Source organism: Chlorocebus sabaeus, chromosome 1, assembly GCF_047675955.1.
Source record: "Chlorocebus sabaeus isolate Y175 chromosome 1, mChlSab1.0.hap1, whole genome shotgun sequence".
Lineage (NCBI taxonomy): Eukaryota > Metazoa > Chordata > Mammalia > Primates > Cercopithecidae > Chlorocebus > Chlorocebus sabaeus.
Genome location: NC_132904.1, coordinates 122,006,695 through 122,023,913, shown reverse-complemented (window position 1 = coordinate 122,023,913; position 17,219 = coordinate 122,006,695). Strand labels below are relative to the sequence as shown.

Here is a 17,219-nt window from a genome sequence, read left to right as displayed (position 1 = left end):
CAGGCAAGGGTGAAGGATGATGAAGTTCTTCCTTTCCTGTGTTTTCTTAGGCCTAAAGAAAGGATTAACATTTCTTGGATTTTTAGTGAGATCTGGACTGCCCGAGCGCAGGTCTTGCTAGGTACAATGGCTATTTTTTTTTTTTTTTGAGACGGAGTTTCACTCTTGTTGCCCAGGCTAGAGTGCAATGGCACAATCTCCGCTCACCACAACCTCCACCTCCCAAGCGATTCCCCTGCCTCAGCCTCCCAGGTAGCTGGGATTACAGGCATGTGCCACTATGCCCAGCTAATTTTTGTATTTTTAGTACAGACGGGATTTCTCCATGTTGGTCAGGCTGGTCTCAAACTCCCAACCTCAAGTGATCCGCCTGTCTTGGCCTCCCAAAGTGCTGGGATTACAGGCGTGAGCCACCGTGCCCGGCCCAGTGTCTATCTTTAATCACTGACAATAATGTAAGAGGAATTTGACCACATGTTAGTGTGACCTGAGAAATGGGTTACACAGCAAAGGAGCTTGGAATGTGCCTAAAATGAGCTGCATCTGTTTTGAAAGACTGATTAGAGCCAGCTAAAATATATGATTTAGTATTAAGTCATATACAGTAATTGGTATAAGAAAATGGGCTTCTTAAATTTCTATTTTTATCAAAGTTCAATATGCATGTGATTTAAAAAATCAAGAACTATTCTGCTCAAATGACTCTGGTTGAAAAGAGAATAAGAAAAAATCAAAATGAAAAATCAAGAACTAAAGGCTTGCCATGAAAAGTAGCAGCTCCTTGCCCACGCGGGACTTGTGTTTGCTGTGAGCTCCGGGAGGTGCTTGTGCTCAGGAGAGGGGGAGGCCGGCTCTCCCAGTGCCCCTTCTGGTGGCAGTACTGGCTCTACTGCTCCAGGTGCCAGCTCTTGGGTAGTCACTTTTCTTCCGTGCTAGGCACAGCCAACCTAAGCCCACAGAGCACTTTCTCAATCCTCATATCACACGTCTTTGCATTTGATAACCAGATGCCACTCTGAGCTCTTCACTCACTTTGATTCCATGAACTCCTCCTGCATCTCCTTATCTGACCTCCTTCCAGGCTCCTTGAAGGGCCCCATCATGGTGCCCCCCAGAGCTCCATCTTGGCATCCTGTCCCTCTCCCAGAGGGAGAGCTGGGCCAGCTTGGGAATCCTCTACCTGTGTGCTGATGACCCGCAAGTCTGTCTCTGACCTTGATCTCCCCCTTGAGCTCCTCATCTTACATCCATCTGCCTGTGGTCATCTCCCCTTGGGAGCTCCCTCTCCAGGCCTGTTGCTCCTGTCCTCTTACCTGCCTTAGTTTAGATGGCATCACCAGAGACCTGGGACTCACCCTTGACTCCTCCGTTGCACCAGCTTCCAAATCCAATTAGCCACTAATTCTTTACCAGTTCCCTCTAAAACCCTTCTCTTAAAATGCACTTCCCTCTTTAATATCTCCTGAGCACCAATTTCACCATCCCCACCCTTCAGCTATGATGAGTTAGGTCTGGAAGGTGGAAAGGTATAGTGGGTTAGAAATAGGATCATAGACAACCTGCTAGTTCCCACCAGAAACCAAACTCAGAACAGACTGTTGAGACCATCCCCAGGTTCCTGGGGATAGAGCACTGTGGGAGGGAGTAGCTGTTTTAACCAGGACAGGCAAATGGAGCAGCCTCCCACCATGTTTTCTAAGTCTGCTGTCCTTCGCTCTCTGGACTGCTTTTAGCCAGAGTGCCTGGTAGGATATACAAAAACATGGCCTCCTGCTAGTGCTTGTGCAAAGCATGCCATGGGGATGCAGACAGCTTTCTCCCAGTGGGGCGCAAAGTCTGCTGGCTCAGGGCAATGTAATTTGAACACCAGCTGCCCAGTGTTAGGCCAGACGTCACAAGTTAATGGCACATTCCATAGGACTTGCCTCACTTCAGACACCAGCTGCAAGCTCTGGGGTTTCCCAGCCACCTGTACTTCTGACCAACTAGCTACGAATTCAAGACTGTTCACAAACCCCTCAGGTTTGATCATTCACTAGAATGACTCCCAGAACTCTGCAAAGCGCTAGCTATGCTTACTATTGTGGTTTTGCTATAGCAATAAAATGATACAAATCAGGACCAGCTAAAAGTAGAGATGCACGAGCAAGGTCTGGGAGAGTCTCCAACATGAAGCTACCATGTCCTCTGCCTACCGTGTCACCCTCCCAACACATGGATGTGCATCACCAACTGGGAATGTCACCCAAGCCTTGGTGTCCAGAGTTTTTATTGGGGTTTCATTATGTTGTCATGGTTGAACTATCGGCTACATTGTTGAACTCAGTTCTGCTGGGCTCAAAGTGCCAACCCTCTAATCACATGGTCGGTCTGTTTGCATGGCCAGCCCCGGTCCTGAATCTAAGTCCCCATGTGAGTCCTCACGTTAGCATAAACTATTAGGGCCCATCATGAATAACAAAGATGTTACCATCACTTGGGAAATTCTGAGGATTTAGGTTCTCTCTCCCAGGAAACAAGGACAAAAGCAAGGCAAATTATTATAGAACTCTGAGTTTTCCTCCCTATCCCCCACTCCCTTAGTCATCTCTTGATGTCCTCCCTTGGGGATCCCTTCACCTTGCTGTCCCCCAGCGAGTGACCATCCTTTGTGGCTGTCTGCATAGATGCCCCTGTTGGCTGTGGCCTTAGGGTCCTTTCAGGCAAGAAGCCTTCGGATATTTCTGTTCATTTCCCTCCTGGCACCTGCTGTGGCACACTGCCATCTGCTGACATCTTCGCAGGGGGAAAGGGATTTTGATTATACAGATGGGTGAAGTTCTTCTTTCCCAGGTATTTTCTTTTTTGCTTTTTTTTTTTTTTTTTTGAGATGAAGTCTCGCTCTTGTCCCCAGGCTGGAGTGCGATGGTGGCATCTCAGCTCACTGCAACCTCTGCCCGCCCCAGGTTCAAGCAATTCTCCTGCTTCAGCCTCCCGAGTGGCTGGGACTACATATGCCTGCCACCGCACCTGGCTAATTTTTTGTATTTTTAGTAGAGATAGCGTTTCACCATGTTGGCCAGGCTAGTCTCAAACTCCTGACCTCAGGTGATCTGCCCGCCTTGGCCTCCCGAAGTGCTGGGATTACAGGCGTGAGCCACCGGGCCCGGCCTTTCCCAGGTATTTTCACATGCTGTGAGGACACGGCCATGGTGACCTGTACTCAGATACACCCTAAAAGCTCAGCTGGCCCCTGCCTTCTCACCACCATCAATCTGTCCACACACATGCCCCTACCTCCTAGATGTATCTGTGCACCCCAAACCCACACGTTGTTCATACGACTTCTCAAGGACTAACCACCTTCCACGCCTATTGGGCTGTTTGCCTACTCCCAGCTCACTCTATAAGATCTTCAGCAGAGGGCTGCAGAGTACTTTGTCGGGAAACATAGGAGTGTGGAGACCAGCGAGGAGGCCGACACGGACTTTTGTGCAACATGTGGCCGTGGCTTGCACTAAGCTCTCACTTCCCGTTCCCACTCCCCGCCGTAGACAACTGCTAATCTGTTTTCCGGAAATAGAAATATTATTTCCCTATAGATTTGCCTATTTTAGATGTTTTGTATAAACAGAATGATACAATATATGCTCCTTTGCCACTGGCTTCTTTCAGTGTCATGTGTCCAAGGTTCCTTCACGTTGTAACATATGTCACTATTTCACTTCTTTTTTTGGTTGTTTTGGTTTTGAGACAGAGTCTCGCTCTGTGGCCCAGGCTGGGAGTGCAGTGGTGCAATCTTGGTTTATTGCAACCTCCGCCTCCTGGGTTCAAGTGATTCTCGTGTCTTAGCTTCAGAAGTAGCTGGGATTACAGGCATGTGCCATCACGCCCGGGTAATTTTTGTATTTTTAGTATAGACAGGGTTTTGCCATGTTGACCAGGCTGGTCTTGAATTCCTGGCCTCAAGTGATCCACCCACCTCGGCCTCCCAAAGTGCTGGGATTACAGGTGTGAGCCACAGCACCTGGCCAATATTTTACTTCTTTATATTGCTGAATAATCTTTCATTGTATTGATATACCAAATTTTGTTTATCCATTCATCAGTTGTTGGCTGTTTCCACTTTTTGACAATTGTGAATCATGCTGCTTTGAACATTCATGTAGAAGCTTTTATGTGGATGGGTGTTTTAACTTCTCTTGGGTACCTACCTAGGAGTGGAATTGCTGGGTCATATGGCAACTCTGTTTCTAGAGCTGCCAGACTTTTCCAAAGGGGTTGCACCATTTTACATTCCCAGCAGCAATGTACGAGGGGTCCAGTTTCTCACCAGCGCTTGTTACCTGTCTTTCTGATTATAGCCATCCTAGTGGATGTGAAGTGGTTTCTCACTGCGGTTTTGATTTGCATTTCACTAGTGGCTAATGATACTGAGCATCTTTTCATGTGTTTATTGACTATACAACTTAAAGAAATATCTATGCAAATCTTTTGCCCATTTTACAATTCAGTTATTTGCTTTTATTATTAATTTGTAGGAGTTCTTTATGTATCCTGGATTCCACTTTTTTTTTTTGGTTTTGTCTGTTTGTTTGTTTGTTTGTTTGAGACAGAGTTTCACTCTTGTTGCCCGGGCTAGAATGCAACGGCATGATCTCGGCTCACTGCAACCACCACCTCCTGGGTTCAAGCGATTCTCCTGCCCCAGCCTCCGCAGTAGCTGGGTTTACAGGCATGCACCACCATGTTCAGCCATTTTTTGTATTTTTAGTAGGGATGGGGTTTCGCAAAATGTTGGCCAGGCTGGTCTCGAACTCCTCACCTCAAGTGATCCACCTGTTTTGGTCTCCCAAAGTGCTGAGATTACATAGAGGTATTATCTGCAAATATTTTTTCCGTTTGTGTTGTCTTTTCACGTTCTTGATTATACCATTTGTAATAGGAAAGTTTTCAATTTTGATGTCATCCAATTTATTTTTCCTTTTGTTGCTTGTGCTTTTGGTGTCATATCTAAGAAACCATCACGTAATACAAAGTCTTGCAGATTTCCTTCTGGGTTTTCTTCTAAGGGTTTTCTAGATTTAGGTCTGTAATCCTAAATCATTTCTATGTGTGGTATAAGGATGGTGTCCAATTTTGACTGGTTAGCCAGCTGTCCCAGCACCATTTGTTGAAGACTATTCTTTCCCAAGTGGAATTTTTTTGTAAGTTTTCATTTTTGATGGTTACACTGGGTCAAATATAGACAATTTCATAAGGTAAAATGTAGTTTTATTATTGTAGTAATATGAGTGAAGTAAAATGCATTTTCTGATGTTGCCACCAGATGGCAGCAGTACTCCAGCTTTTATCCCTCTCCAGGCTAAGCTACTCCAAAAACTGGGAGCAGGATTTAATCATGTGAAGTATCCTGCACAAGAGCCTTACTGTCTTTCTCTAACCCCCATAACCCTCACCGTGGCTACTCCCGCGTTGTAAATCTCCGCCCCCTACTTTTTTAGCTGGCTTGACGCTGGGTTTTCTGTTCGCTCATGGCGGGTGGAGTAATAGGAGGTCATGGTTTAGGCTTTTTGAGTGAAGTTCAAATAGAATTTGATTCCTACACACTCAGTGATAAAAGTGTTTGTTACATGTTCATTATAAAAATGTAGAAAATATAGTCAAGCTGTCCTCAACTACCCAAAAGCCTAATAGAAACAGGCATTTACCTACCACGTGAGTTCATTGTAGCTAAACGTCAAGCATTCTTAGCTCTTTGCTGATTTAATTTTGGTTTAATGTAGTAAAAAGTTGCTATCTCTGTTGATCAGATGCACTGATTGATAGTTATGTACAATTTTGACTAAGTAAAATCGGGCAAATGGATGATTTCCCTGCATTATTTACTAAATAGCGGAGGGAAAGTAATCATGGCAGCTTGGGCGCCTCTGCTACAGTGACGTGTTTTCGACACGTAAGTGTGTGAGTGCCAGCCCGGCCGTTCCCTTCATCCTCTGCTGTTCTTGGGTGATGAACTTCCCCAGGGCAGGCCTCACCTCTGCCCTCCCTGCAAGATCCTCCGCCGCTCCCACGGCCTGTCTGACATGGACTGAGGGGTCCTCAGACCCCTGAGGTCTCTGCACATCTCACCTGCTGCGCCTGTGGGCCTGTGAACCCCAGTGTCAGAGCTACTGGAGCACCCTCTTTCCCCGAGGCAAACTAACCAGACTGTCCCAGGGAGCCGTGAGGGGGACCAAGAAGGGGGCAGCCAAGACAGCCTCCCATGCAGGGAGCCCACCAAGGCCCAGCCCTGACCTGGAGCCGCGTCCTTTTTCAGCAGGCTGGGAGCGATTACCATCTGTCTGTCAGCAGCTTCAAGGAGCCAGTGATGACCTGGGCCATTCAGGGAGCCAGCCTGGGAGAAGGGGCTCCCGCTTTGATGTGCTCAGCGAGGTCAGGGAGCAAGCAGGGGGGAGGCCCATGGGGAGAGCGGCCGGTACTGTCTCCTCTCTCATCCAGGCTTCCAGGAAGACGCCAGCTTGTCCTCATCACCTCTTTCATCTCTCTGTTCTCTGGGGCCGGTTCTTGTCCTCTCGGGCCTCTCTGCCGCCCAGGTGGACAGCCTTGGGCCCCTCATCCCAGACCTCCAGCCTGTGTTCCGAGGAGCTTGTGGTGGCCAGACCCATCCACCCACTTTCTCTGCAGTTGGCTTTAAGGGGCGTGTGGTCATCACTTCATGCAGCGCCCGCTCTGAGGGTCAGGCGAGAATCTTCCCCTTGGGATCAGGGTCTCCCCATGCTGGGAGGGGCCTCAGGCTGTGGGCATCACCCCCACCGGGACGCTGGGATGCTCCAACTCCATTGCTAACAGACAGCCGCCAAGACTGGTCTCACTCACTCACAGCTGCCAGGGACTCACCGGCCACTGAAGGTGACACCTTTGTGGGAAAAAAGACAGAGGAGAAGAGAGGGTGGGAGACGGAAGGCGACAGGAGGACAGGGAGGGAGCAAGCCACTGTGCCCTGGGCTCTGTGCGGCCCTCCGAGCCTCTGTCTCACACCAGGGCCTCCTTCAAGCCATGCCTGAGAGGGTGCCAGCCCGTCCTGGCCCTGCTGGGGAGTCTGGCCTTCTTCCTGTCTGAAGTTACAGAATTTTCCAGAAGTATCTTTGGGTTTATTTTCTGGAGTTATAAGCCAGATTTCCCTTGTCACCTTACTTCTCCAGCCTAGGAAAGAAAATTCCACAAGAGAAAGAAAGCAAGAGGCATAGAGGGCCTGTGATCACAGCTGAGACTCGCTCTTCCTTTTCCTACTCCCACACGGAACCCCGAAACCCAACACTCATGGTGATTTCTGTATTTGACCTTTGTTGCCTGTGTGGAGCCTGTTACATTTAAAAGCTCCCAGTAATAGCCTTGTGAGGCGTATACTATCCTTCCTCGTTTTTATTTCCATTTTACAGACGATGAACATGAAGCCCAGAGTGGTCCATTGATTTCCTGAGGTCACATCTGTATACAGCAGAACTAGGTTTTGATCTGTCCATCTAACTTGGGAGCCTCACTCTTAACCTGTGTCTCCAGTGAACCAGGTGCTGAGAGACCGAAAGAGAAGTCCCGATTCTCCTCTCCAGCCTTCCCAGATCCCAAGCAGGGATGAGCAGATGTGCACTTGGAGCAGGAAGGCAGGTCTCCTAATGGAAAGACAAGGCAACTGGGTTCTTTTTTAATTCTGCCACTATCTAGCTGTGTCACCATCTTTCCAGACCTCATTGTCCTCACCTGTAAAATGGGCAGATGAGACAAAGTTGATTATCTCAGTCCTTAGATAAGACAATCTCTGAGATTCTTTCTAGTTTCAGGACCCTGAAGGCTGAGGCTGGTTATGCCGAGATTACTTATTTAGGAGAAGACATAACATCCCTAATCCTTTACTGGAACCCACAAATTCAGCATCTCAGAGAAGGGCAGTGTAGAAACTCAATATTTGGATCCAGTTTAGGAATCTAGACTGTACTTAGAAGTGAAGCCTCCCAGAAGGGACCTGGACGTCGGGCCTTTTACTGTCCTGCCCTGGGCCTTCCTGTCCTTTCTGGGGCCTGGTGTCCTGCACGGTGCCTGGGCTGGGAGGGACGGGCCTGGTCATACTGTGTTAGTTTGCTCGGGCTGCCAGAATGAAATATCACAGCCTGAGTGGCTTAAACAACAGAAATTCATTTGCTCATGGTTCTGAAGGCTGGAAGTCCAAGATCCGGGTGTTGGCAGGCTTGTTTTCTCTGGAGGCCTCTCTGTTGCCGATGGCCACCTGCTTTGTGTGCCCTCACACAGCTTCTCCTCGGTGTAGGCCTGTCACCTGATCACCTCTTCTTACATGGACACTAGTCAGAGTGGGTGAGGGCACATCCTCCAGGCCCCATTTCAACTGAGCCACCCCCTTAAAGGCTTATCTCCAAGGGCCGTCACATTCTGAGGTTCCAGGGTTGAGTCTTCGGTGTAGGAATTTGGGAGACACAGTCAGCCCGTAGCACACACCAGCCCGTAGCACACACCAGCCTGTGGCACGCACCAGCCCGTGGCACACACCAGCCCGTGGCACACACCAGCCCGTGGCACGTGCCAGCCCGTAGCACAGACCAGCCCGTGGCACACACCAGCCTGTGGCACACACCAGCCCGTGGCACACGCCAGCCTGTGGCACGCACCAGCCGCTGCTGGGGAAGGTGGTCACAGCAGCAGGGGCTGGCTTACATCGGACACTCGCAGCGAGCCAGGCACGGTGCTGGGGCTGTGCCATGTGAGCTCACTGAATCCCGCAGCACTTCCACGAAGGAGAGATTTCAGAGATGAGGAAATCAGCTTGGGCAAACTGCCAGAGGGCACGCACCCGGAAAGCAAGGACACAGGCCTGGATGCACAGACTTACCCCCGGTGCTATATTGCTGCCTGATTAGATTTCTAGCACTTTTTCTAGAGAGGAGGTGGGTCACGCGGTTACGCTCTTTGGGGCCGTTAGTCTTTCTAGAGTCCTAATGGGAATGAAGAACAGCTCTAACTCTGCTATTCTGACTGCAGTTTGAGGGAGAGCTAGGAAAGGAACAGCAGAACAAGGGGGTCAGTTCCTCCCCACTGCATGTGGAGACGGGCATTCCAAGCTGAATTAGTGGCTTTGACTTGGGAGAGGGCAGGTCCTGCCCAGGTGGTTGTTCAAACCTCAGGAGCACATGAGGAGCCTGCAGGCTAGCTTAGGAGATGGCCTCAAAAATGGGAGGGGCACAGTTGTTCCCCAAACTGGATGGGACTAGGGGAACCCCTGTCTGGGATTGGTCACCATGGATGTGAAGACCAAGGGCTCAGGGAGTGAAGGTCATGGCAGATACCCCCAGCCAAGGTGGCTGGCCTGGGAATGGGAAGATGCCAGGAGAACACAGCATGGCCTGCAGCTCCCTGGGGCTGTCCGACAGCTCCTGAAGGGCCTTGGGTTCCACATGGAGTGTGGGCTGGTTTGAAGGTGTTGGCATGAAGCCAGTGCTCCTTGGTTCCTGGTTTGGGGGCCAGAAGCCCAGAATACTGGGGCTAAGCGAATCCCCTACATCTGACATCAATTCCTTTCCCCGTCCCCAAATGGGGGCTGGAGTGGGGAAGGGTTGAAGTTATCATGTCCAAAGCTCGTTCCTTCTCATCCTCCTAAGCACCCAGCATCACTCATCCCTGGACAATGTAACTGCCATCAGCGCCTGCTGTTTGGTGCAGAAAGAGGGGAAGGGGAAGTCAGAGGAGGGAGGAGAGCAGAGGGGACACCAGGGACTTTGTTCCCAGGTGCCCGCCTCCTGGGGAGGGCGGGGTGGGGGTCAGTGGCAGCCTCATGCCCTCTCCGGCAGGCAGTCCTGTGTCTGAGTTTGGGAATTAAGCTGTCCTCGCCTCTCCAGCATGAATGAGGCCTGGGGGGCTGTGACAAGAGCTGTCAGTGCTGGTGTCCTGTCCCAGTCATCGCTGAAAAGGCCAGGCAGCTCAGGACGCCTGGGATATACGGGATGGAGAGGGCAGGGTCCAGGGCCCGCTGGGGAGGGCCAGACAGGAACACAGACACCTTTGTGTGCACCTGATCAGTGGCAGCCACTGGCTGCTTCCTGTCAGAGGGGCTTCATCCCTGTCCTGTCTCCCGTGCCTGGGCTTTAGGCAACTCCGGGCCTAGGGCCACATCCAACCACACTGTGTTCTGTCCCCAGCGCTCGCTCAGGGCCAGGCTCTGAGCTTCCCCTGAAAGCTTGACCTGGAGGGGATTGAACTTCAAGGCGAGGCAGGTGACGGTGAATGTCTTGACAGCCCTCATCAGATGGGGCTCTTATTGAGGTTGAGTTTCTTTCTGGCAAGGAGTTTTGGAGACCAGGGTTCTAGGCTGTGGGCCCCAGCCCAGCTCATTCCAAAACCATTAGGCCAGGTAACCGCAGCAGTGCAGTGGGGCCAGGTGACAGCTGCAGCAGCTGCAGACAGCCTCAGTCCCCAGCGTGCTGACATGTTAGAAGTACACGTCACTATCTCAGCAGTCAGCCGCCACATCTGGAACTGCTCTGGGCCTCCTCTAATTGCCTCATTATTTTCCGAGGAAAAGTGCCCCTATCCCCAGCTCTCCGTTGCTGTCCCTTCCCTCTGGCCTGTCCCGAAATCCACCTGAATGAACTCCAGGCCAGGGTTTGGGATTCTATGGGGAGGGCAGGGCATCTCTCCAACTTGCAGCTCCTAGAAAAGAAAGAAGCCACACATGGACCTGGCTTTGTCCCTGGTGCCCGGAACACAGGGTCCTTGAAGAATTCAGGTGGATCCCTTGGGACACAGCAAGACTCTGACCCCTCTTCCTGTCAGCAAGTGTGTGTCATGCACAACATTGTCTGAAACTAGGGAGAGGGCAAGGAAGCAGAAGAGAGAGTTTCTGCACTCAGTGCGCCTGCCACCGAGGTGCAAAGACAAAAAGGAAATGGAGAACCAGTCAGGCGAGGTGTGGCTTATAATCCTGACCACATCTCATTTGTCCGCCCATCACCTAGGGGCCCGGGCTGTGTGTTGTCCCTACTGGGTGCCGTGATGCAGCTGTAGCCCTGTCCTGGAACACCTGACATGTTTCAGAGAGATTGCAGGAGAGGCACCCAGGCGTCAGGAGATCACTAGCAAAGTGCCCGAGCGGCCTGGGTGGGGAGGGGCCTTCACGGGGTGCTGAGAGTTTTCAGGTGGAGAGAAGGGAGAGGCATTCCAGAGGAAGGGGTGTGCTGAGAGCTTTCAGGTGGAGAGAAGGGAGGGGCACTCCAGAGGAAGGGGTGGTGTGCTTTCTGGATGTGCCTGCAAGTGTTCGGTGTGTTACCGCAGTGTGGAACTTGGGGCAGGGAGCGACTTGGCTGGAGAAGTAGCAAGCCTGGGGAACTTGGATCCTGACCCATAGGGGAGGGGAGCACGAGAGGGCAGAGGTCGGAAAGCCCAGGGAGGCGGGGTAGGTAGCACAGAGCTGTTGAGGGGTCGGGGCTGTGGCACCCCTGGAGCCTGCCCCGTCCTGATAATCCTCTCAGCCGGTGACTGAAGGACCAGTCTCTAAGCAGCAGACAAGCTGTCAACATCAAGACACCCAGAAGCTGCCTGGCTTCCGCTCTCCCCGGGTCTCAGGTCACCACTTAGCACAGCTGTGTCCGGGGCAGACCTGGAAGGGGTGTGGGAGGGTCTGTTTGGCTGGTGGGTCTCGGGTCCTTTTTTTTCTTGAGATGGAGTCTCGCTGTGTCACCAGGCTGGAGTGCAGTGACACAATCTCGGCTCACTGCAATCTCCGCCTCCCGGATTCAATCAATTCTCCTGCCTCAGCCTCCCGAGTAGCTGGGACTGCAGGTGCATGCCACCACGCCTGACTAATTTTTGTATTTTTAGTGGAGATAGGGTTTCACCATTTTGGCCAGGATGGTCTCGATCTCCAGACTTTGTGATCCGCCTGCCTCAGCCTCCCAAAGTGCTAGGATTACAAGTGTGAGCTACCGTGCCCGGCCCTTAGGGTCCTTCTTGTACTTGTTGGGGGCTCCTTGTTCCTGGTAGCCCACGGTCTACCCCACATGCCCAAGGTGGGCCCTGGGGGGGCCACTCTCAGGCCCAGCAACCTGGCTGACCTATCCTGGGGGTCTGATTGCAGCTGGAACCTTAAAGAGGATGGGGAGATCTTGGAGCTGCGTTTAGAGTTTCAGATGGAAAAATGGAAGGGAAGGCACACTGCGTCCTGCCGCCAGCATCAACTGAGGCCAAGAATTCTAACAGGGCCTGGCTCCAAAAGATGACAGGCTGCCCATCATCTGTCAGCCTCTGTTGTGGTCCCTGCCACAGTCTCTGTCCCTGTCTGACTCTCGGCGTTTGTAGGTATTCATCCCTCTGTGCGCTGTGAACAGTTCAGCACGTGTTCCCTGGTGAGTGCCTTCCTTTCAAGTTAAGATTGTGCTCTTGTCCCCTTGCACCTGCCTCCCTCCCTGCCTCTCATTTTCTGTCTCTTATTTTCTCTCTCCAGTCTCTCCTTCAGTGTTAATTTCCCTTCTCTCCTCTGGGTGGCAACTTCTGCCTCGTCCTCTCTCCAGCCTTCCTTTCAATGGGGAGAGTCCCTCTTAGGGGAGGCCCAGCAGTGGCCGCACGATGCAGGGGTGCTGATGGGGGTGCCCCGAGCCCCCGCAAAACCTGTGTGGGAAGGCAAGGAGGGAGGGGCAGAGGCGAGGAGAGGGTGGTCAGAGCCACGGGCAGGGCCTTGGTCAGGGAAGTGAGGAGCCACCTTCACCTCATCCAGTCCCAGCCCGGGTTGCCCTTCACAGAGACGGAGGCAGGAATGGTGCTCTTTTCTCTGGCATCCTGCAGCCGGGGCTCTGTGGGGCAGTAGTGGACTTTAGCCTCCGATGGTCTCCACCAGCTCCTCTCTCAAACAAACAGAGCCTGCTCTGCAAATGTTTGATGACCGGTCCCCCTACCTCCCTTCCAGCCTCCCCAGGCCCCTGCTGTATAGAAATGCAGGAGCTTCTACCACTCAGAGATGGGCACCAGCGCTGCGCTGAGTCCAGGAGGGGCGAGGCAGGAGAATGGCCTAAACCTGGGAGGCGGAGCTTGCAGTGAGCTGAGATCCGGCCACTGCACTCCAGCCTGGGGACAGAATGAGACTCCGTCTCAAAAAAAAAAAAAAAAAAAAAAAAAAAAGGGTCTCCTCGTGTCACCCAGGCTGGAATGCAGTGACACAGTCATGGTCCACTGCAGCCTCGACCTCCCGGGCTCAAGTTGCCCTGCCTCCTTAGCCTTCCGAGTAGCTGGGATTACAGGCGTGAGCCACTGTGCCTGGGCAGAGTTAGCTCCATGTGACGTGCTGTCTGCATTGCCCGCTGTGGGTTCGTGAACACCGACCGCACAGCTGCAATGTTCCAGTCGTTAGCTAGGCTCTTTCGTGTGGCCCGCTCCGTCTAATCACCTCGGTAACCCCTTCACAGAGGAGGAAACAGAGGCTAGGAGAGGTGAAAAGTCGGCCTGGGGCGCACGGCAGTCGCTGCCTTTTCTCCTCCCCAGGACTCTGAAGGCATCAGTACTGCTTTCCAAGTACCAGTTGTGCTGCAGCAACTACGAAATGCCAGTTTTATGCATTTATAAACACCACGTTTAACAAACGTGTGTGGAGTGCATGCCGTACATTAGGCACTGGGCAAGTCTGGGGTATGGGTGGGTGTGTCCAGCAGGTCACCCGCCCATCTCTGGACCACTCGATCTCCACCCCAGCCTCTGTGTGCCGGCCAGGGCGGAGCAGGAGGGACCGGGTGTGGGGATGCATGCGGTGGGCTGGGGGTAAGGGTGGGGTGGGAGTGGAGGCCGACCAGGTTTAATGAGGTGACTGCCACTTGTAAATGAAACAGAAGGCGGAGCTGCTTGTGTGAACCTTGACCTCTCCTGTCCAGCGTGCCTTTCATCGGGAGCTTTATGGGCAGCCGCTGTGCTCAGATGGGACCCACCGCAGCCTGGGAGAAGGCAGGGCTGGTCCCAGAGTGGAGAGGAGGCTGCCTGGGGGAGGAGTACAGGCCCGGCTTCCAGAGCGCTGCACCTCTGTTGTCTCTCCCAGGAGTTTTGGAAAATAAATGGGTAGGGCTGGGTTTGAGAAGTTGCTTAACACTGTGGATTGCAAACTTGGAGACCTGTAAAAATGCACGTTTCTAGGCCCATCCCTGCCGCTTCTGGTTCAGTTGGTTTGATTTCAGGCTTGAAAATTGGTAATTCTAAAAGGTGGTCACAGTGATTCTTAAAACCAGTCAAGTTTAGGAACCACAGTCCTGCAACACAAGGGAATGCCAACTCCAACAGAACCATCAGCTGGGATTCGAAACCCCAGTGCTCGGGGTGGTCATTACCCCATTGACTGAGTGTCCCCACGTTCTGGACACTGTGTTGTCTTACAGCCGTTACCCATTGGACCCTTCAAATAATTCTGCAAGGTGGATGGGATTGTCTACATTTCACACATGAGCTGGAGGTTAAATAACAACCAAGGGGCTCACTTCTCCGCCTTTTGGCTAAGATCAAGTGTAACTCAACCAAGAAGAAACAGAACTGAGATTTGAAAATGGTTCATATCACTCCAAAAGTTCTCTTGTCAAGCAGATACTCTCCCCTCGGCTTCATGAAGCTTACATAAAGGTGGCCGTTCACATGAAGATATCCAGAAACCCAGAAATTGCAGGAACCCAGAAATCACTGCCTTATTTTATTCTAAGTGTAGCCCTGGAGCCAGCTTTGGACATCGTGATTAAAGACAGCCCTGCAGGGCAGACGCATCTGGATGGCTTGTTCTCAATTGCGTCCCCAGTGCCCAGCACAGGCCTGGTACGTAGGAAATGCTTGGGACATACTTGTCAAATGGGTAGTAAATACTGACCAGAAGAACAAAATAAAAGGGCCCTGGATACAAAATCTAAGGCGGCCCCTTCTTCATTGTACACCTCTGCATCCAGCAAAAGAGTTTTCCTTTCTCTTGTGAGCAGAGGAAGTGGGCTTGGCTGGAAGGAGTACAGTTCTGGGGAAGGGCCCTGAGCGTGTGACCGAGAAGAGCAGCTCTGAGAATGGAAGGGGATGCCCTTTTCCCCTGCCCGGCCGACCTCTTGCTGCATCCGCGTGCGTGCATTTCAGTGGGGTCAGCCCTCTGAGTCCCACTCTTCTGGAGAGGGTGGTCGCAGGAGCTGCCCACACCCAGGGCCCCAGGCTCTGTGGTGTCCTCGGCCCCATGCAATGTGATAGCAGCCTCAGCTTCATTTTGCCAGTGCCTCATTCATCCAAAAATTATCATATCAAGGCTGGCAAGGCAACCATTGAATTGCATGCTTTAAATGTGTGAATGGTATGGTACTGTGGATTCTCAAAAAAGTTATTAAAAAGAGAGAGGAAGAACCGTATTTTCTAGGCTGGAGATTCTTGGGGCCCTTGAACCCACTGAAGCTCTCACCTGTAAGGTTCACACCTGTAATTCCAGCACTTGGGAAGCTGAGGCAGGTGGATTGCTTGAGCCCAAGAGTTTGATACCAGCCTGGGTCGTGTAGTGAGACCTCATCTTTCCTATTAAAAAAAAAAAAAATTAGCTGGCTATGATGGCATGCACCTGTAGTTCCAGCTACTTGGAGGCTGAGGTGGGAGGATCACTTAAACCTATGAATTTAAGGCTACAGTGAGCCGAGATTGTGCTTTTGCACTCCAGCCTGGACAACAGAGTGAGGCCCTGTCTCAAAAAAAAAAAAAAATTATTGAGAAGAGTGAACTAGGCTGGATGCGATGGCTCATGCCTGTAATCCTAGCAATTGGGGAGGCTAAGGCAGGCAGATTACTTGAGGTCAGGAGTTCGAGACCAGCTTGATCAACATGGTGAAACCCCATCTCTACTAACAATACAAAAATTAGCCGGGCGTAGTGGCAGGCACTTGTTACCCCAGCTACCTCGGAGACTGAGGCAAGAGAATCGCTGGAACCCAGGAGGCGGAGGTTGCAGTGAGCCAAGATTGCACCACTGCACTCCAACCTGGGCAACAGAGCGAGACTCCATCTCAAAAAAAAAAAAAAAAAAAAGGCAAAGAATGATTTCGTGAGCACCTCCTCTGCCAGGCACTAGCTATGTGGAGTAGAAAAGACGTGGTTTGGGATCTTAAGGAGCAGAGAGGCTTGGGCACTGAAGGAGATGGGAGGGAATGAAACATTAAGGGGTTGGGATTTTTCACCCCAGAAGGAAAAGGCTGAGGGTGGCAAGGGCTACAGAGGAATGGCACCTTTGACATCAAATTGTAGAGGGGAGAGGCCCCGACCCCTTGCACTGAGGACGGGTGAGATGGGAGAGGAGGCATCTCATCCATCCTCAATGGAGGCCGCCAGACCTGTGAGAGGTGGCAACGCTCTTTCCTGCTGAGGTCTGAATAGAACAGAATGAAACTGTCTGCTGAGGAAGGTGGATGTGAAGCCTTCCTGCAGTCTGGGCGATGGCTTCAGAGACCGCTGGAGTGCTGCTTACCCCACGAAGCCTGACGATTCCATCTTTAGGTAAGGGGTTAATGAAATTTACAGTATCTTACAAACCAGCATACTTTTGAGAATGTAAGTTGACACTCAATGATCACACTAGGGCTGAGCGCAGTGACTCATGCCTGTAGTCCCAGCACATTAGGAGGGGTGAAGTGGGAGGATCGCTGGCATCCAGGAATTAGAGATCAGTCTGGGCAACACAGTGAGCCCCTATCTCTACAAAAAACAAAAAACTAGCCAGTTGTGGTGACATGCACCTGTAGTCCCTGCTATTCGGGAGACCAAGGTGGGAGGATTACTTGAGCCCAGGAAGCCGAGGCTGCAGTGAGCCATGATCAGCCATGCTCAACCTGGGCAACAGAATGAGACCATGTCTCAAAAACAAAACAAAACAAAAGCAAAAAGCACACTGGAACATCGGGTTTAAACCAAGGCTGTGCCCGCAGGGAGGCAGCAGTATGGTCACTCTACCGTTGAGTGACTCCAGCATTGGAGTTTAACGCAGTAGGAGCCAGGGATCTATGTCCCAGTTAATGCCTGGAGCAAGTGGCAAAAGCAGCAAGTGGAGCCACTGCCAGCCTCTCGGGAGTCCTGGAGGGACAGCCTGGGAGGGGGCAGTCGGGGAAGGAAGAGGGTCACAGAGGGGAAGAGTCTGAGAATAGCTTGAGCCTGTGGCTGTGGTCAGAGTGGCTGCCCCCCGGGTGAGCTGCGGCTAACCCAGCTCC

The 17,219-nt window shown here is 51.8% G+C and overlaps 2 protein-coding genes across 4 annotated transcripts in view; both read left to right on the top strand.

Moving 5' to 3' along the window:
* CDON (cell adhesion associated, oncogene regulated) overlaps positions 1-17,219 on the top strand; it is a 241,430-nt gene that overhangs the window by 3,758 nt on the left and 220,453 nt on the right. The window lies entirely within an intron of this gene.
* The window catches only part of RPUSD4 (RNA pseudouridine synthase D4), a 132,995-nt gene that overhangs the window by 12,532 nt on the left and 103,244 nt on the right, over positions 1-17,219 (top strand). Inside the window, exon 8 of one of the 3 annotated variants that reach the window (XR_005242581.2) lies at positions 12,119-14,930. The exons of the other annotated variants lie outside the window; for them this stretch is intronic. The gene's annotated coding sequence lies outside the window, so the exon portion shown is untranslated. Of the gene's footprint in view, positions 1-12,118; positions 14,931-17,219 lie in introns of those variants that run through there. 3 annotated transcript variants of the gene reach the window in all.